The sequence below is a fragment of the Lathamus discolor genome, chromosome 12, assembly GCF_037157495.1.
Source record: "Lathamus discolor isolate bLatDis1 chromosome 12, bLatDis1.hap1, whole genome shotgun sequence".
NCBI lineage: Eukaryota > Metazoa > Chordata > Aves > Psittaciformes > Psittacidae > Lathamus > Lathamus discolor.
Window position 1 is genome coordinate 4,728,187 of NC_088895.1, and position 21,054 is coordinate 4,749,240.

The 21,054-nt window shown below is 36.8% G+C and overlaps 2 protein-coding genes across 7 annotated transcripts in view; one reads left to right on the forward strand and one right to left on the reverse strand.

Moving 5' to 3' along the window:
• Nucleotides 1-21,054, reverse strand: part of RSPH14 (radial spoke head 14 homolog) — an 86,073-nt gene that overhangs the window by 52,472 nt on the left and 12,547 nt on the right. The gene's annotated exons all lie outside the window — the stretch shown is intronic.
• GNAZ (G protein subunit alpha z) overlaps nt 1-21,054 on the forward strand; it is a 73,527-nt gene that overhangs the window by 49,562 nt on the left and 2,911 nt on the right. The gene's annotated exons all lie outside the window — the stretch shown is intronic.

The following is a 21,054-nucleotide window of genomic DNA, read 5'->3' on the forward strand; positions in this document are numbered from 1 at the left end:
GGAAGTTCTGAGTTCAGATCTTGAGAAGCAAGGATAGAATACTAGGAAAGGGTGTGTTGTTTTTTTTTTTCCCCAGATCTTAATTTTCTTCCTCTCCTCAAATTATCTATTTCATGTATTTTATTTTTTTTTCTTCTCGTGAAGAGTAATGGATGAGACAATATGCAAATGTCATGGATTTTCTTCCTTTTTTTTTTTTTTTTTTTGCTGCCAAGACTGAATCCATAAACCTGTTTCTTGGGATACATTTCTGAGTTTCAGAATGCATTTTTAAAAAGCTATTAATAGGCTTAGCTGAATTTTGAACCTGTCAACTAATGACAGTGTCCCCTGATTATACTTCAAAATTAGCAGGCAACAAATAACTCCTCTACTCCAATTAACTCAGTTCTCTAACTCCTGTCACTTGGTTTTTAGATATTTGGTCTTGATACTGTCCTGTCTTACCACTATTAAACTGATTGAAAAAACTTAAAAAATACACATCCAGTCATCCTTTGTGTACTTTACCTCATTATTTATTGATTGGTCATATTTTACTTTACAAAAAGTAACTCACCCAACCATTATATGGAATCACAGAATGGTTTGGGTTGGAAAGCACCTTAAGATCATCCAGTTCCAGCCCCCTGCTATGGGCACGGACACCTCACACTAGACAAGGATCATCAGTAGAAATAGAGTAAGTGATAATAGTTGCACACAATTTATCATCAAACCCATGTAATGGAAGTACCATCTTTAGAAGCAAGAATCCTTCAGCCCATCAGTTATGGGGAGGAAGGTTATGACTAAACTATTTCTGTAGAATAACATGATGGCAGATAGACCTCCTTCAGGTCAGCCTGGCCCTTAGGATTTTTCGGTTTAATTTCTTTTTTTTTAGAACCTCTCCAGTTTAACAACCTTCTGTTCTGCTGCTGTTTCCCTGGCAACATGGCATGGTAGTGTCATATCAGCCGACAGTGAGCTTTGCTTCAGCTGTGTCCTGCCAAAGCTAGCAATGTTTCTAGCAATCTCAGCCTTCCCACTGCAGTGAGGGTTTTTTCCATTAATATTTGCCAAAATCAGTTGGAATTCCACTAGTGTAAATGCTTATGCAGTAGTGCCCTGATAATACTGGCTAAAGATGTCATTGGACTTAGCAGAGTAGAATAATTTTTGCAATGCCTTTTAGTATTAGGTGTAGTCCAATAGTATGAATTCTCCTGGCAGTGATACAGAGAGGGATGGTTCTAATAGCAGCTTTCATTGTGCCTTTGCCATTCTTCAAAGATAAAATGAAAGCAGTAATTAGAAATAAATAAAAAATCCAACAAGTCATAGATGGAAAAAGGAAAACAATCAAAATGAATTGGAAATGTGAAAGGTTAATAAAGGAGGTTAGAGATATGTTAAAAAAAATAAAATGAAAGGCTGACAAACAGTAAATACAGCATGGTTGTGCCTAAAATGTCCTGGAGGCAGTGTTCTGCATAGCATCTGGCTGTCATTGCTATATACAAATCCAGACTGAGACTTTAGAAAGGTTTAGACATTTAGAAAGGTTTCAAAAGGTTAATTTGTTTTGTTTAGCTAAAAAGATTGCAAAGTCCCTGCTCAATGTATAAATACCCCAAAAGAGAAAAAATGCTCAGTATTTAAAGAAATACATAATTTAATGGAGAATTAATCTCTAACCCGTACTGTCACCATTGTGTCACTTTCTTTAGTTGACACAAATCAATAATAGTCCCTGCAAAATGTCAAGTAAGGTGAAGATATCCAGTAAAATGAACATGGGATATAAGATTAAGCCTCGGCTCACCAAAATGATTATGTTTTGAACTTGTAGGTCATGAATATGGTAGACTGCTAATATTTTTCCACTCTGTTGCCAGCTATCTTAACTCTTTGCCCAGGCATTTTGCCTTTAAAAGAATGTTGGGGTGTTTTCTTCACTTTTCTCTCATTTTTAAAAATTGTTGTTTATTGACTTTAAAGTTAGGTCATGTAAATTGGCTTTCCGTTTTGCACCAGAGGCAGAAAGATTCATAAATATTCTGAGTTTAATATTTCTGCAGTTAGAATTTTGCTGAAACAGTTCTGTCCCATGGTTTTACTTTTTTTGCTCCAAAGCTGACAGAATCTAGCTTCACTGGAATGTAAGTGTGAGTGATTAGTCAGAGATTTAGTTGAAAACTACTTTGACTGGAGATTTTACAAATAGCATGATTTCAGTCAGTTGCAAATTCAACTTAATCTAAAGATTTTCCAGAAATTACAATCCGTTCTTTAGAGAGGGCTTTTGTGAGGTGCCTTTTCAGTTTCCCTTACATGCAAAATTCTAGGACGTTAACAATTATGGATGATTTTAGAACAGTTTGACCAATGCTTTTTTAATTCTACCGTTTCCCTGTTATGAAGATGATCATCCTCTCAGTTATAGGGAAATTACTTGATTATCCAAAAGTGCAAGCTGGAAACTGAAGGGGTTTTTGAGGTAATAAATCCTGAACATAAAATACCTTTACTGTTCTTAAAATAAAGAGGTAAAATGGTATCTGTGTCATCTTCCCATACAGATATGATATGGGCATGTGGCAGTTCTGGTGGCACAAAGAAAATGAAGCTTAGATGACGAAAAACAGTCAGCCTTTGCAAACAGCTGTGTAATGTGACTGCCACCTACAAAAATGTACCTTCCAGAAAGATCTATTGCTGTCTAAACCCTCGAACATGTTTACTCAAAATATTTTATCTCCAATAGTTGCTTCATGTCCTGCTGTTCTGTCTCTTTGTTCATCAGACCTATACACATAAAACATACCTCCTCTAAACCCTCCGTGTTCCTATTGACATTATCCTCTTGATTCAGTGTTAGTATTTGTCATACGTTTCCATTACAGAGCCCATTTCCTAGAGGCCTGATATGCGATGTTATAATACAGGACTGTATATGAAAGGATATGTATTATTTTTTAAATGTTAATTATTAAATTTCACAGCTGCTGTCAAAATAGCTTATCTATACTGACTGTACAACAACAATTCTTAAACTTTTCTATAATAATTTTCCTTCTCTGGGTTATAAAAGCCTTCTCTCAACAGCTCTTTCTTGATTGTTCTATCATCTTGCGTCAATAGCTTAATCTTCCTAGCTCTGTCTTGCTTGGCTCAGTTGCAGATGTGTATGGCTTATAAAAAAATTTTCTTGAAAGAGACATTTACTTAAACACTTTCTGTAGCATAAAAATATCGCAGGGTATTTGTTGCATGTACAGCTGAGATAATAGGTTTAACAGGCTGCTATATTACCACAATACCCTTGTTTTGAATGTCTTTCAAAAAAGGATTTACTGATAAACATGATGAAACCCAGTCTGATTTTAAAGATACAAATAACCATCCTGATGGGCCTTCAGTCGTATGTACTGGTCTTATGACTTGAAAGGTTTTTTTGAGAATAACTGCAGACAAGTCAATACAACATTCTTGGCTTTTACTGCTGTTATTTTGACACACTGAAGTGTTTATTTTTACATACATCTATTTTAAAAATACCTTTATTCTTGTAAAATGAAAGCCACAGTCTCTACATAATAAATACTCTGATAGCAAGGCTTAAAATGTTTGGTTTTCATAGATATATTTTTTTTAATTGTCTTTCATATTACATACCGGTTCTGTAATACAGATGTGTATTACATTCTCCTCAGGGGTCAAATATGATAGTGGAGGCTGCCTATGGAATGGTCTTTTAAAGACTGGAGCTTATATTTTTGTTAGGATAAACTGACCGCCTAGGTTATAAATGGTTGTTTATACTATTAGAATAATTTCAGTAATGCTCAGGATTTAAATATCTGTAACTCTCTAATTTTAATATCTGTAATACAGATATTAAAATATCTGTAACTCTGAGTAAGAGTCATTAATAAAACTATATATAAGTCAGTGTATTTCCTGCTTTTCATTAGAATTTATATGGCTAAAAGAGTGTTGGGGTTTATGGTTATTTTAGAACAGTAAATGTACTCAGGTTTGAAATATATGAGAGTCTTTCTGAAGGGGTGAAATTTTAATTGCATTTTGTAGCAGATGTTCCGTTTGCAGTAAGTGAAAGGAAATGCAAGTTTTATACAGGTGAGACTTCAAAATTTCATTAATAGCTTGGAGATGTGAAATAGTTTTTCAGGAACGAAAGATAACTCTAAGTACTTCTAGTTTTGTGTTTTTTCCATCCTGTCCTAACTTTGTTTCTTTTGGCTATCCACTGAGGTGTACACAGTTATTCCATAACTGCTGCCAAGTATTGTAACAGAATTATCAAAAGGAGTGTGGATGCTAAAGGAGGAGATAAAATCTGGCTGGTTGTAGGACCCATTATGCATACTTTAGAGATGTTGAAGGCAGGAGGGTAGGGGAAGGAGAAGGGAAGCCTGCCCCTGCTAGCTAACACACAACCAAGGCTGGGTGATCTCAGGAAACATAGATACTATGTATTGGTGCAAGGGAGGGTGGGAATACAGGCAGCTTCTTCCCCAGATAGTATTTTCAGAAGCATGAAGAAATCCTGTTGGTTGTGTAGGTGGAAGGAAAGAAAGGCAAGATGATTTCTTTTTTATCAGTGCTCTTTGCTGACTATTTACATAATATAGTTATCACCACACTGTACAAACATAGCAGAGACCTGATTTTAATCCTATGTTAGTTTTACTATGTATTGATCTGTTCAAGCATTGCTTAGAGGTAGCCTGGATGTCATCATAGCCTTGGCAACCAGTCTAATTTAGACTTCCAAACCTTCTTTCTTTTATTTTCCTATGCTGCTTGCTTACATTCTCTGAAATTAGCTTTTTTTTTTTTTTTTTTTTTTTTTTTTTTTTTTTTTTGCTGGAGGAGTTACACTGATTGCATTTACAGCGTGACCTCACAGAAAGATGTGACGGTGTAACAGAGGGATGTTCCACTACGCTGCAGGAGTAGGGTTGTTTCTTTTCCAGTTTCACTGGCAAGGTCAATTTATCAGGAGCTATAGCTTAATACAAGTGTTAGAATTTCTCACTGGGCAGTATATGAAACACATCCACAGAATTTTTGCAGTACCTTTGCAATACAAGATTAGTTTTTATCATCCTATGAAAACAAGGATGTTGAATTGAAGCCATGTGTATTTCATATGAGCAGCTCTGATCGGACCTAGAAGACATCTGCACTGAGAAGTTGAATGTCATGGATCTGTATTATCACATTATGGTGATAGATTTAATTCCCAAAGATTATAAAATTAAGTACAATTTCACAAAATAAAAATTAAAAAAGAGGAAAATTCAGAATATAGCTAAGAAAATTTGATTAAGTAGCAAATATAAATATTGAGAATGAATGAGAAATGGAAATACAGGATGTATGTTTGTTTCCAGGGATGTTTAGATGTAGATTAGATTAATGTATCTCTATTCACTTCTAAGAGAGGAAATGGTGTAGTAAGCTTTAATAGCAAAATGAAATATAGTATAAAAAGGAATTAATTATACCTTTTGCTAGTAGAGGAAGGAGAGAACCTGTAGGTTACTGAGCGTTCATGTTTACAAACTACATGGTTACAAAATAAGCTGTATACTTCAGTAACTATTGTGTACCAGCACCTCCCCTCTCCTCAATATTAATGCAAAAGATAGGACATCTATTTTAAAAAACAAGCAAGAAATCCTGTATTAGCACTCCAGAACACAGACATTACTATGATTTTCTTTGAATACTGTTTGCTAAACTAGCTAATCCATGGGTGTCAAAGTGGGTCCTTCCCATTCAGACTTTAAATTCCACAAAATATCCTGTGATCCACCCTAAGACAAGATTTAAGCTGCATGATAGTTGTAAAGAAGTCCTTTAATAAATTCTCTTTGGAGTGACAGTCAAATAGAAGTGAGGTGGAGGCGTCTTGAGTAAAAGGGAGTGATGCAGCTTTTCTAAGATGTTACCACTGCTGTTCTGCTCAAGGAGAAACTTTAAAAGGCCAGAGGGAGTCAAAGAAATGTCACCTTGTTCAGGGAATACAAAAGCTATACTCAAGTCATTCAATGTCTTCTTCAAAACATGAATATTTAAAATAGAAAAATGCATTGATCAGGAATGTGAATGTGAATAAGTGAAGAAAGCACTCAAGGAAATCAATTCTTTTAAAAAGTACCCTTCTTGATGGGAATAAAAATAAGTTCTGCTGCTGCAGACATATGTATGTCTATCTACATATAGTCACAAGTGCAATGTATAAGAAGCAAGAGATCAAAGGTGTATTTGCCAACTATAGGTGTAGTTTGACATTGCCTAATACTGTTATATCAAATACAAAGATAAAAAAAAGAGCCATGTTTCAAATTGTCTTGAGACAATATTAGAAAGGAAGGCATGACTTGGGATTCAGTGTCATTTCCTTGGGGATAGATTTTGGCTGTTGTCATGCCTTTTCAACTCAGGATGGACACTTCCAAATATTTTTTTTAGGTAGAAAAAAAGGTGTGATTCTTTTTATGCTCAGCCATGGTCTGCATTATTCTCCTTTCATAAACCTCATCTGGCCTCTGGCAGACGTTGCTGGAAATAACCCAGGAAAGGCTAAGGCAGACTTTTCATGTTACCTGTGTAATGCTACTGCAAGGGCATATAGGATGAATGGCAGTCATCCAGCCTGCTATATCCATCATGAAGAAAGGTGAATATATGTTTCTGCATTCAGGGATAGTGAAGACATCCTTCTGGCATAGCTCATAGTTTACATTTTGTGGTCCTGATGTGTAAATGTGGGCTTGCATCTATGATGAGTATTAAGATTTCAGAGAGGAATCAGTCTTATATTCATTATATAGTTCATTGAACTTCTAGCACATATAGTACAACTACAGGGACAACTAGATGTATGTTTTTAATCAAAGTCTGCTTCTGTCTCTTTTTAAATACATACAATCAATTGTAACTTGCCTATTTTAAATTAGAAAACCTAAAATGCTGTTAATGTGATTTTCATGGGTCTGCTCAAACATCAGGTTTATAAACTGATGTTTATAAAAACAGAACTTTCTCTATAGACTTTTCTATGAAGAAGATAGATTTTACTTTGGGTTTAAAGGTTTTAACATATTAGTTGTTGACAGCAACCCAAGAATTCTGTTTCAAGAAACATACAATTTTTTATCAGAGAAGACATTTTGGTTGACATATGTGATCATTAGCGCACGTGCCCCTGTAGTAAGTTTAAGTCATCTTCTGTTCCCTTGAGAAAGATTTCAACTTCTACTGGTAAAATCTTAGCAGTATTTTATTTTGTGTTACTCTGGAAAGTCTCGCGTTGCAGGTAGAAATCCCTGCTTTCTCTGCAGGTCAGTTATACTACCTATTCCTCCTCCTCTCTGTGTGAAGAATATTTTCTGGGGCTGTTCACCCCAGAATACATTCACTTATGTGTATGATCCTTTACATACAAACAGCTTGAGTTTTTGACTGCCTGCTTCAGCAATACAGTATCTACCATACAAACCATCTCCTTCTCTCTTTTTACGAATATTTTAATGCCAAGAATATAAGCACACTTCTCTGCTATTTCCATGGAAACCTGAAGAGGAACTTAAAATTAATGCAATGTAAAACAGGTTGGAGGAGAAGGCGTCCTGAGTTCTTACTCTGTGATTAGGCGAAGTTCAAGACTCAGTGGACCAAAATTATTCTGTTTTTATTGTCTTCTGAGGGCAGGAGAGGCCCATGAGACACTCCCTTGTGAACAGGCCCTCACTGTGTGTAATTCAGTCAGTCCTGAAGCATCACAGTTATCGATTTCAGTTGGAATTATTAAGTGCCAAGTAATGTGGTATCCCATAATTTAGAAAAAAAAAAATTAAAAATCCAGTGTACATAAAATTCATATATATATAATGAATGATTAAAATTTGGTGACGGATGCAGAAAAGGAACAGCCTTATCTTCTAGCACTGTGAATTCCAGGATTAGTGTAAAGCACCACAAGAACTTGTCCCCAGTGTAGGAGAGAAGGAATTTTAGAATAGTACAGTAGGATCAATTTAGAAATAGTTACAGCCAAGATCTTTTATCAGATGCAGATACATTTACACACACCAAGATGACTAAGGAGTCTTATTGTATCAGTTTAGAGATGAGAAGGCTGGGGAGAGAAGACATTAATTCTGCCCTTCAAATGGTGCACTGTATGCTGAGTTTTCAAACAAAGGTTATCTGTTTGCAAGTGGAAAAACTGTTTTCACCCATTATTAGAAAAGAAAAAAAATAAAAATCTGACAATTTTAACAAGATCTCCTTAATATTTGGCACAGCCCCTGCCTCACACTTGGGTTTTTTTCTCATTCCCTTGCAAGTCTGAATTAATTTGAACTGTGCAAATTCTTGTGCTAATCTGAATGGAATGGATCCTCTTTAGGGATATCTGTTCAGCCTCTAATAGTACAAAATTCCACAGGTGCTGTTTCTCACCTGGAATGTACAAGTGTGAGGAGGAACAACTGGAACAGGGAGAAAGTTGGGAGTAAGTTTGGATTGTGGGTGGAGGATGCAGTGGTGTGGGGTTTAAGTGATCTGGTGAAATCAAATAATTGAGTTAGGAAATGGGAGAAGATTGTTGGTGTAACCTTATTTTGAATATCTTGTTTCTCTGTGTTTTGATTCAGGCTTTATAGCGATGATGGGTCCTTTCCATGGATTTTCTGCCTCATTCAATGAATATAATGGGGTTGCTACGATTAATGAGGGCTTATGTGATAAATAACTGGCAACTACAGGAATGCTGCCATCATCTGTTGCAGAAGGAGGAAAATGTCAAATTAGTGGAACATGGGATTACAGGAAAACAGAGAAAGTTCATATGGCTACTCCGAATAACTGTAGCGGGTCCTGGCATAGGTCCACATTCCTTCCTTTTTGGTTCCAAATCAGTCTCTTAAGTTAAAACATTCATAGGTAATCCCACATTCTTTCTTACGTTTCTTCAAGGGACCTCATTTGAGATCCTGTGATTTTGTTTCTAGTAAGTCTGATTACTCAGAACTACAGCAGATACCAGTGATAGCTTGAAAAACCTATTAAACTTTGTTAAATAAATACATGTGCTGAAAAATTAGGTTCCTAAAAATTGGGTTGGGTGTCTAGAATTACTGGGTTCTTTCTAACTGTAATTTCTCATTGTACAGATTGCATTATTCCCTATTTATAAATTGCTTTTAATAGTACCTCTTGATCTGACATGATGTGGAAATAAAATGTAGCCAATGAAATATTCAGAGACAATAATTATAAGCTTGAGAAGAAACTAGTAATTCTGTCTTTTGAGCAGTTCATAAATAGTAAGTTTATAGTAAAGCATGAGTCTGTAACTTGAGTTGTGACAATAAAGAAAAATACTGGCTAGCACATGACATTGTCCATCCTGCACGATGAATGAGACAGGGTTCAATGAATTAACCCTATGTGTTCCTGTAACACGAGGTTTACATGAGTAGTACTACATAAGCAGCTCTGATTTCAGCATTTGAAAGTTGGTTCCAGTAAGAGCTGAGACACCAGAAGCATCAGAGTAGTAGAGAGCAGAAAAAAGATTTCATGGAAATTATCTCTCCAAACTGATTTAATCTAAATTCCACTAATGCTGCTTAAAACCAGAAGAATTTATGGAAAATGAAGACATGATTCTTTTTTATTCTATGCTGCTGAACATGCTGCTTTTGCATGCAGTACTCCTCTCAGCTTATGCAAAAAAAGATGCTAAGATCAGACCCAGATTTAGACCCTCTGTTGGATGTTGCTTTGCATGTTTTCATTTAGCTTGCTTTTCCTGTTCTTTCATCCTTGACTCTGAACACTGACCTGTGTGCCCTAAAGCCTTTATGATTCTTCCAGGTTAGTAGGAAGCAACCTAAATACGAGCATGATGGCAAGAACTATGATAGAATTATAGGCAAGGCTGCTAACAGATCTGAAATAACCACTTCCTTCTGAAGTATGCTAAATGAATCTTGTACCATAGGTGGGATAAAAAGGGACGATAGTCATTGTTCCCACAAGAGCTGTAGCTGCACCAGACTCCGTAAGCATTCTACCTAAAATATCTTCAAAGATGCAATAAAATGAAAAGCCAGTGCCCCTGTTTCAGTTGCTTAAGCTGTGAGGGCAAAATGTGTCCTTCTCCAGATGTCAAACTATCTGAGAAATAGCAGTAGTCTGTGTCCAGCTGTCGACAGCAGTGGATATTTGGGAAAGAATATGGGAACAGATCAAACATACACTGAGACTTCCTGCAGTATACCCTACCAGATAACCGGACTGAAGATTGCATCAACATCTTTCTGTTTAAGTGCCCTTTTAATTGCTTTTTGAACCCAATTACACTTTTATGACTTATACTATGATTATTCTCTAATACCTCATGACAGAGTTTTACATTTAATTATGCACTACATAGAAGAATATTTGTCTGCTGTCAGATGACAATTTGAGATTTCTTCTTGCATTGTAAGAAATGGTTGAAAAACCATTCACTAGTCACCATTTCAACATAATTCATGATTTTATGAGCTCTACTGTGTTGGCTTTGATTTTTTTGTGGGTTTTTGTTTGTTTGTTTGTTGGTTTTTTGGTATGATAGTCATTCTGTACTTATGATAATTCCTGATGGTGTTCTTTATGTTTTCTAATTCTACTGTTGGAAATAGTCCCTCATCTCAGTTATATGTATGAGCTTTCATAAATATCCAGAAAGTCCTGTTTTAAAGCTGGGGTTGTCTGTGTTGAAATGAAAACCTACTTAACTGAGAAGTCCTCTTTTCTTTCTGTAATAGTTTATAAGGTTGGACTCTTGTCCAGTCCAATGTTTTAGGTTTCAAATGTTCTTTATCCAGAGAAAAGGGCATTCGCAGGCACTTGATTTTGCAGTCTGTCCCCCTGCCATTATTCTGTTACACCAAATCATTAAACTTGCTACTGCATTCTAGTGGTAAAAAGTAATGGAGTTATTTCATTAAAAAAAATAAAAAATTCTCTTATATATGCAATTAAGGCACACAGTTGTCTGGGTGACAGGAACCAATACTGACCCTGTTAACACTTTTCCCCGCCCGCTCCTGAGGTATTAGAAAAGAAGGTGCAATAAGAAAAATTGTTTCTTTACACATAATCTATCAGCTGGAGCTTGGGTTAGGTAAACAATACAAAACCTCAGTTAGCCAACAGTCTGCAACAATGAATGAACACTTTTCTTTTGCTTGCATATTTTCATGTAGTTCTCATGCAGATTTCTGCAGTATTTTAATAGTTTGAAAGAGCAGAAAACAGTACAAAATTGGTATTCCACAAAGGCCACTGCTCCATTCTTTGACTATTTCCTTTTCTTTCTGTCTCACCAACAGGATATTGAGTGTAGTGTAACTCTTTCCATCAAAAGGATAGTCCTTATACTTTAATTTGCCTCTTCAGGATGAAAAGTTAGAGATTTGCTCAGAACTGCATGCATTTAATTGACTTCTCATGTGTGTATTCAGTTATAACTCTGTTTTTACAATTCATGGAATTACAGAAAGAGGCTGGATGTGATCTCTGCAGGTCTGGACTATTGCCAACAGTAAATCAGGCTGGCTACAGTTTTGTCCAGTTGAATGAGAAAAACCTTTCTGGATGAAGATTTCACAAAATTTCTAGGCAAATTATCCCAGTGCTATGCTCATCTTCTAGTGAAAATGTTTCCTGACATCAAATCTGGACATCCCAAGCTGCAATTAGTGCTCATGGCCACTAACTCTTTAATCTGATACTGCTTGGATGGGTTTAGCAGCATCATCTTTGCAACTATGCATCAAGTAATTGTAGGCTGTTAGATCACCCTTTAGCCTTCTCTTCAGCTCAACCAAGCCCAGTTCTCTCAGCCTCTCCTTGCAGGTCAGTGCATTAAGTTACTTATTGCCTAGACACAGAAGGCTGATATTAGGCTTAAAGGTCTCAGATGAGGACAGCTAAATCCTGGACCACATTTTTTTTTTTTGTAGCTAAGCAACATTTCAGCTATGTTGGATGTGTGCTTCAAATGCTGCTTTTCCCTTAAGCTAAGCAAGTAATCTAAAGGCCTGAAAGAAAATAAAACCAAAAAACCCACCACACTTGGAAACAGTGAGAAAGCATTGAAATAAAATGAACCATTATTATCAGAAATAAAGTCCCTGGCCTGCATTACTATATATAAAACTCAATCTAAGGATAAAACACCCAGATATTTTTAATTATTGATGTTCATGCAACTGGATATCAAGAATGGTGAAATTTTAAATTAATAGGGTTTTAACAAGAAAACGTTTTTAAACTAGATTTTTTCTAAACTCCAGAAATATGCAGTTTGCTTGGAATATTGTACAATGCTTAAAAGAAGAGCAAGCATAGGTATTACGTGCTGTTAATTTGTTTCTTAGAACTAAATTAAGAACTATCTTAATTTGTGCTCTGGAAATCTTAGTTTTCTGGCACTATTGAAGACACTGAATATTTATTCTTATATTTTTTTTATGGCAGGTTTGCCCTCTTAAAACTGCTTGCCCCTAAAAATAATACACAGAGAAGCACAGTACAAGCTCTCCTAACTCTTAACATCAGGAGACTTATGTAATATAAAGCTTTGTTGACCTTTGAGGTGGTAAAAGGAGAGTGGTAACAGCTGTTTGCTGAGCACCTGAACCAGCAAGCTTTCCTTGAAGGAGAAAAACAAGTTACCTGCCCACTTAAATGATTAAATGGAGACCTGTGAAAGGAGGTATATTCTATGATACTATGTATGTTGTATACTTTTACATGCTCTATGGACTCTATCTGTGTAATTTTGAGGTTTAAATATGTTGGCCCATTGTCACTTTAGCTTTCGTTGGCATGCATAGCTGTAGTAGCATTTCTTTTGCCAATCTATCCCGATTACTCATTCCCAGAAATGTTGACTTGTGTTGCTGTTCTGTCAGGCACAGGAGCAGTACTGACTGCTCCATATTTCTATTCTCCTGAACAGAGCTTTTTCTAGAACTTTTCTCTGGACTTGTAATTCTCCTATGAGAAGTGATAAATATATATATAAATATGAAGTGACACTGATCACATGCACATGTTATAACTTCTAAATATATTTATTTTTTTTACCTCAGTTTGCTTAGAAACTATGTAGAGCTACTCACAAGCAATAACTCAATCTACATGTATTTCTCCACTTCTGTTTCTGCCTCCTTCCTTGTAGTGGAACAGCCTTTAATACCTTGGCCAGATATACTCCAGTAGCCTTTATCAGGATCTTCCATTATTGCTATTAAATGATGAATGCCATACTCTTTCTGATCCTTGAACCCAGTAACCTTTTCCTCTGTACTTCCAGGAGTTTTCTATATATCCTTTCTTTAGGTTCCCTTTAGTTTTTAAGTCCTAGCAGCAGTACCTGTTGTTCTGTTCCTTTACTTGGAAATCCCCGGGATCAAAATCTAATCCTGCTGTCAGAAAATTTAATCAAACTTCTTTCTTAGCTCAGGCACTCTCCTTAGTATAATCATAGCTTGGTGTCAGACTATACTCACTAGGATTAACAAATCTGTATTGTTCCTGATCTAGGAATATAAAACAGTTTTGATAGATAGTACTAAAGAGCGGTTTACCCCAGTCTGTCACTGGCACCCATATGTATCTAATACATAACAATGCTTAACTTATCACATACTCCTACAGACGTGACTTGCTGTTTCAGTGCACACCTAAAAAATTGCAGGAATCAGTTTTCAAAGACAAATGTTCAGGACTCCGTTAAAGTAATAGTCCCAATTAAATCTGCTTTGTGTAGTCTAGACCACAGTAAGCCTTAGTAACACTACAATTATTTTCCAGTTACAGAGATCATATGTGATAAAATATTCATAATGGTTTCATTGTCATCCTGTACAATAGCCAAGACTAAAGGTCCCCATGTAATTCTCGTTCATGCTGCCAGATTTAGTTATCTGCAGAATTTGCTGTGAAGACAGTAGTAATACTCCACAGGAAATCATCAAGGGACACAGTATGCTGCAGGACTGCTTTCTCAGGTTTATTTCCCCTTTCTTCTCTGAAAAAGAGCTATCAATATTGACTACTGCCTCCTCTACCTCTTCTACATTTTCACCTACAAACTGTAAGTAGAAAATATTACAGGACATTACCTTTAAAATAATGAAGAATTCATTTGGTAGTTTATAGATTTTGTTTGCTAGTATAATTTTTCCTCCTAATTTGAGGATGAATCTGTTTAAAAAAACTAGAAGCAAACTTTTTTTTGCCCTCACCATATAAATAGGTATCTTCCTATCCAAAATCATGTGAGATTTCTTCAAGGCTCCACTTCATAACATCAATGGTTCTTAGCCTTCTATGTGTTCATTTCATAGTAGAGGTTCATCTACTGTAAAACCTTCTTTTATCATCCCCTTCAATTTCCCTTTATTGCAGTGGCATAAAGTATACCTATATACATAACATGTTATGTTAGTTTTCCACCTTTCTGCATCCTCTTAAATGTGCAAGACAGTAAAAGGAATTTTGGTAGGAAGGAAAGAAATAGATGACACATAAAATCATAGAGTAGTTAGGGTTGGAAAGGACCTCAAGATCATCTAGTTCCAACCCTCCTGCCATGGGCAGGGACACCTCACACTAAACCATGCCACACAAGGCTTCATCCAACCTGGCCTTGAACACTGCCAGGGATGGAGCATTCACAGCCTCCCTGGTCAACCTATTCCAGTGCCTCACCACCCTTACACTAAAGAATTTTTTCCTTATATCCAATCTAAACTTCCCTTGTTTAAGTTTTAACCCGTTACCCCTTGTCCTGTCACTACAGTCCCTAATGAAGAATCCCTCCCCAGCATCCCTGTAGGCCCCCTTCAGATACTGGAAGGCTGCTATGAGGTCTCCATACAGCCTTCCCTTCTCCAGGCTGAACAGCCCCAACTTTCTCAGCCTCTCTTCATACGGGAGGTGCTCCAATCCCCTGATCATCCTCATGGCCCTCCTTTGGACTTGTTCCAACAGTTCCATGTCCTTTTTATGCTGAGGACACCAGAACTGCACACAGTGCTCCAGGTGAGGTCTCACAAGAGCAGAGCAGAGGGGCAGGATCACCTCCTTCGACCTGCTGGTCACGCTGCTTTTGATGCAGCCCAGGATACGGTTGGCTTTCTGGGCTGCGAGCGCACACTGAAGCCGGCTCGTGTTCATTTTCTCATCAACCAACACCCCCAAGTCCTTCTCTGCAGGGCTGCTCTGAATCTCTTCTCTGCCCAACCTGTATCTGTGGCTGGGATTGCTCCGACCCAGGTGTAGGAACTTGCACTTGTCATGGTTGAACTTCATAAGGTTGGCATCAGCCCATCTCACAAGCGTGTCAAGGTCCCTCTGGATGGCATCCCTTCCCTCCAGCATATCAACCGGACCACACAGCTTGGTGTCATCGGCAAACTTGCTGAGGGCGCACTCAATCCCACTGTCCATGTCACTGACAAAGACGTTGAACAGGACCGGTCCCAACACCGGTCCCTGAGGGACACCACTCATGACTGGTCTCCAGCTGGACATTGAGCCATTGACCACAACTCTGCATGCGGCCATCCAGCCAGTTCTTTATCCACCGAGTGGTCCATCAATCAAATTGATGTCTCTCCAATTTAGAGACAAGGATGTCATCTCTCCAATTTAGAGACAAGGATGTTGTGCAGGACAGTGTCAAATGCTTTGCACAAGTCCAGGTAGATGACATCAACTGCTTTACCCCTGTCCATCAGTTCCGTAGCCCCATCATAGAAGGCCACCAAATTGGTCAGGCAGGATTTCCCCTTAGCCATGCTGGCTGTCACCAAGCACCTTGTTGTTTTTCATGTGCCTTAGCATGCCTTGCAGGAGAATCTGCTCCAAGATTTTGCCAGGTACAGAGGTGAGACTGACTGGTCTGTAATTCCCCTTCTTGAAAATGGGGGTTATTTTCCAGTCATCAGGAACTTCACCTGACTGCCATGATTTTTCAGATATGATGGCCAGGGGCTTAGCATCTTCATTTGCCAGCTCCTTCAGGACCCGTGGATGGATTTCATCAGGTCCCATGGACTTGTGTATGTTCAGGTTTTTAAAATGGTCTTGAACCAGATCCTCTCCTAACAGTGGGCCCAAGGTCTTCATTCTCACATGCGTGTACATATCCCTATGACAGGTGCTATATTGACATAGCTGTTTATCCTGACCTCCTTCCTGTTTTGTTTACCACATAACTTGTCAGGAATTCCTGCAGTGGTTTTAGACTACTGGAACGTTACCTTGGTGATGGGATAATGAGTTTGTCTGCTTGTAGAATAAGTTAAGATGCTGTGTGACTTAAGAACACTTCTTAATGAATCCACAAAAGGACTTGCCTTTGTATTTCACCCTAATTTTGACATTTTAGAATTTGCAGCATTTTCCAGGAGAACTTTGGGATCATAGGATTGGAAAGAAAAGAGTTTAGAAAGGCAAAACAATTTTACCTAGTCAAACCCCTGGTTATCCTGTCCCCTCTGGGAGGAGCCAAAGCTGGAAACAGGTATATACAGGACAACACAGGAAGAGTGTTGTATCCTGGTTTATTCCTGCCTCAGTGAGGTTCTTAATTTTTTTATTTGAGAGATATGTAGAGTGAATTAGATTGTCTATTTACTTCTATCCAAAAGTTTCTTTTTCATTTTAGATGAAAGTAATAATTTTTTGTAACTCATGAAATTATCATCATTTTTCCCAATTTAGACACATAGCTATCTGGTCCTGTGCATTCTTGTAGAAGTCTTCTTTCTTTGAACAGAAGATGAATTATGCAATAGTCTTTTTCCTTTTGAATCAAGTCTTTCTTACCCAGCATTCAATCAGGACTGTCCAACTGCTAGACAGAAAGGACCTTTCATCTGGCACTCAATCTAGGCTTTTTTTAAACAAAAAAGTATCTCTTTCTATTTACCCAAGCTATTCTTTGCTTTCTGCATCATCTATATTTTCTTCTGCAAAATTATTTTGCTTTTCCTCTGCCTTCTTATTACATATTTATTCAAACATGGTGTGAATTCCAGAATTGCTTTGACAATGACTGTCTTGGGCAGTGGTATTTCCTTAGATTTATTTTGTAGACTGTCATTATTGCGGGACAAATTCAATTATTTTTTTGTATAGTAATCTTAAGGAAAGCCCAGTGTTTACATCCAACAGATTGAACTACCTCTTTGCCCCCTTACCCCTTCTTCAAATACTTTAACTTCACCTGCTTTCTTTAGAGGTTCTTAAGTTGGAGGTCTCAAAATAACACATCTGAAATGGAAAGAAAAGCTTCATGGCGTTTTGTGAAATAGCTTATAGCTACCAGCGTATCTAAATGCCAGCCACTATCATAAGGAAAAGTCTCTACAGGAAAATAGCAACAGCTTCCACTGCTTCTTCCAAGATTTGCTGACATTTAAAGATATTCTAACTTTTCTGGAAAGCAAACACCATTCCTGCACTAATTTTATTCATCTTTGTTTATGGTTTACGTAAGATAAATTTTATTTAGTTTAGTTGATGCTTTCACAATCCTCAAGTGCCAACCAGGTTTAAAATAATGATGAAAGACAAATAATGATGGAAAGAAAGTACTTTGGTATTTAATACAAATAGCAGTTAATTCTCTTATTTGTGATAGTTTCTTTCTTCATAGTTCTTAATTTGTAAGTTCAGAGCTCTCTCAACTGTGACCAGAAAGTCTTAATGTGAAAGCTGTGAGAAGATGCTACATTCAATTTGGCTTCACTTACCAAGTGATTTTTCTATTTACTGACTAAGAGGGTCTTCCTTCTAAACTCTTCATTGTCCTGGAACTTTTTCCTGCTAAGCACACCTCTGCTGTTCCAGAGCATGACCAGGGATGTTTGTATGTTTGCAAATTATTGGAAGAACAGAAGCAGCCATCTGTTCCTTAGCATGTTCTTTCCCTTAAGCAACCAATTCCTTGTTCTCATGCTCAGAGAAGAATTTGCAATTAGCTCCCAACAAGGCCATCTGGATAAGGCATTGGCATTATCTTGCTTATACCCCAGCTTGTGTATGACTGTGGAATTACAGCAGCACATTTTTTCTAACCACCTGGATAGCTTCTCCATTCAGGATTCCTGAACTGGAAATGACACTGCAGAGAAGAACAGTGCCTTTTCCTACCATTACTTTTCCTTCATGTTAATAGAAAATCTGTGTAACTCCTTTAGGAGTAGTACAATAATTTATTCTATCATTTTTATTATTATAATAAGCTTTAACCCTCTCTAGTTCACTTTCCCTATAATATGTACAGGAGTTTTAGAAAACCAGGAATGAGCCTGTTACGTTAGGATAGGACTACGTGAGTGGATACATCATGTATCTTTAGGATCAGTTTCAATGTCAGCCTTCATCTTAGACCTGTGGATATATCACTTCTTATTTAAGATTTTCAGCTATATCAAGATGTCATCTGGCTATAAAAACCTGAGACACATCACGCATTGCTGTTTGAAATGTGATTGATGCACTGCGCAAATCACAAGCCACTACTTAAAATTTATACAGGCCTTGTCTTGCCATGTGTACTGTTTTCTCTTGGGTTTGGATTTATACGTTTGTCATATAATTCCATGTGGAAAGTGATATTGAGCACTGTTTCATGTCTCCATGTTAACAGGTTAAAAAAAATTTGAAGCAACTACAGTTAGTTTTCTCATATGCTCTTCATATGAAATAGATGCTGCCTATTTCTGTTTCCCTAAAGTTTTAATAACTATATGGATGACATCCTACTGAGAGTTAAGAGTTGGATTTTCCTTTCTGAATTATTTATTTCCTCATTGCTCAGTGATGCGTTTTTCCACTTTTGCTATTATAGTTAAGTCATGAAACGGATTTGTGGGGTTCATTTTCGAAGGTTTATCAAGCATTTATGGCATAAAACCATAGTCTTGCACTGGTGTAATACAGCATGCATCTGTGTAGGAAATTATTCCTGATCAACTTGTTTGCATTTTAACTAAAATAAATTCTATTTCGTTTAGTTAAGATTTGTATAACTTTCAGATATTCAAATAATATAATAAAAATAATATTACGTTGAAGAAGAAATTCCTTAGGTGGCAGGTGCCACAGTTTACGAATTCTTTCTTTACATCATGATAACCAAGTTTACAATAACTGAAAACTGTTGGTCTTCTTGTACACAGTCATTGCATTTCACAATTTATGGAAAGGTTTTAACTCTCTGAGTTTGTCCTTTAACTACAGAGTCCAGCTGAGGATTTGGTAGTAGAGGGACATTATTATGATTCACTACAAAATATAGTAATAAACACAAACCTCTTAAAATGCAATATCCTGTTGGAATGAATGTTCAGAGAATCGGCTAAACCCCTAGATTTAGCTCTAAACCATTTTTTTTTAACAATTAATAGGAAAAGCATTTCAACAGAACTAAAAATTTCTTGTGTGGTTTTATTATCAGCTACAAATTCAGAGAAGGAAAGAAAACGATGATTATTTGGAAGCAGACCTATGATGTTTTGGGGTGGGTTATATGTTGTGACAGGATTTTCATGGTGATACTAAAATATAAACCCTCAAACAGATTTTTAAAGCCACGTTTTTACACCTATAAATCTGTCTGTACACAAAGTAGGCTCAAGTGTTAGACAACCCCACCTTTACAAAGGAAGAAGTAAACAAACAAAAAAATCACAACCAAATATAGGTATTGAGTCAATTTGTTTATATTTCAGTATGCCTTAAGAGGCTCTACTTTAGATTTTAACATGGCTATATACTGCTGCTGTGGCAGTGCCAGCCATCATGGTGTGCCCCTGTGCTCCTGCAGCTTTTGAAACTGCCAATAGTCTTGTTTTTAATCTGTAAACACAGAATTAGTCACTAAAATCACTAAATCAATGCCTTTGTGGAACTCTGAGAACAGAGGATGTGATTCTGAGTCAATCAGTCCATAGCAAATGGAAAGGAATAGCGACACAAATAAAATGACGAAAGCATACGAAGTAATTTGAAAAGTTTAGGAAAACTGCCAGTAGTTCAGCAACTGTGCATTTTTAAGGGGTAACTTTTTCAGGATACTCTTTTAGTATAATAATCATGATCAATACTGTTGCAAATTTCCTTTGAATTAATAACAAGATAGTTTCATTTTCTATTCTTCTTTCTTCATCTCTCCAACTGAAATATGGAGTGACTCTAATGACGTAAAGGGAGATACGCTAGACACAACCGATACACATTTCAGGAGAATTAGTCCCAAAATACTGTTACTTCTATTGAAGGTGAAACTCATCCTCTCCGCTTTCCGAACAGGAAAACTGGCCAGAATCCCTCACAGTCAAACATCAACAAAAATACCCAGACTCTAGATTACTTTCATTCCCTCTGAACAGAAGCCAGACAAATGGAATATTTGCAAATAATCTTCTAAGTGAAATATACTCTTTTTTTTTTTTTTTTAATATCCCAAATCCCTTTTGTACCTTTACTCTGGACCACTGTGGCGACTCATGATGTATGCATAAGGTTTTTATAAACCTAAAATATTGTGTATACAAAGGAGTGCAATACCTGCAGAGTGATCTATATGGGAAATGTAGCTAATAGCATTCAAAACAGCAAGTTCATTACAAGTTAACATTAGAAGAATTATTGCAATTATTGCAGAAGTATAGGTGGGAATGTTACAACATAGTGAAGTGTCATAATAGTTTTACACTCACTATCCAAAGTAAGCAAACTTCTGAAGTACTTGCTGTACCTGCTGGCACTGCAAGAACCCTGCCACTGTGTGCTATGGCACATGTCTTAGGTAGAAAGAATATATTATTTGATACACATTATAATTGCACAAAGAATGACTGCTATTTATTTTAATCATCTAGAATATTTTCTATTCCAAACATTGCATCTGTTGACACCTATTTATAAGTATAAACCAAATGATAAAAG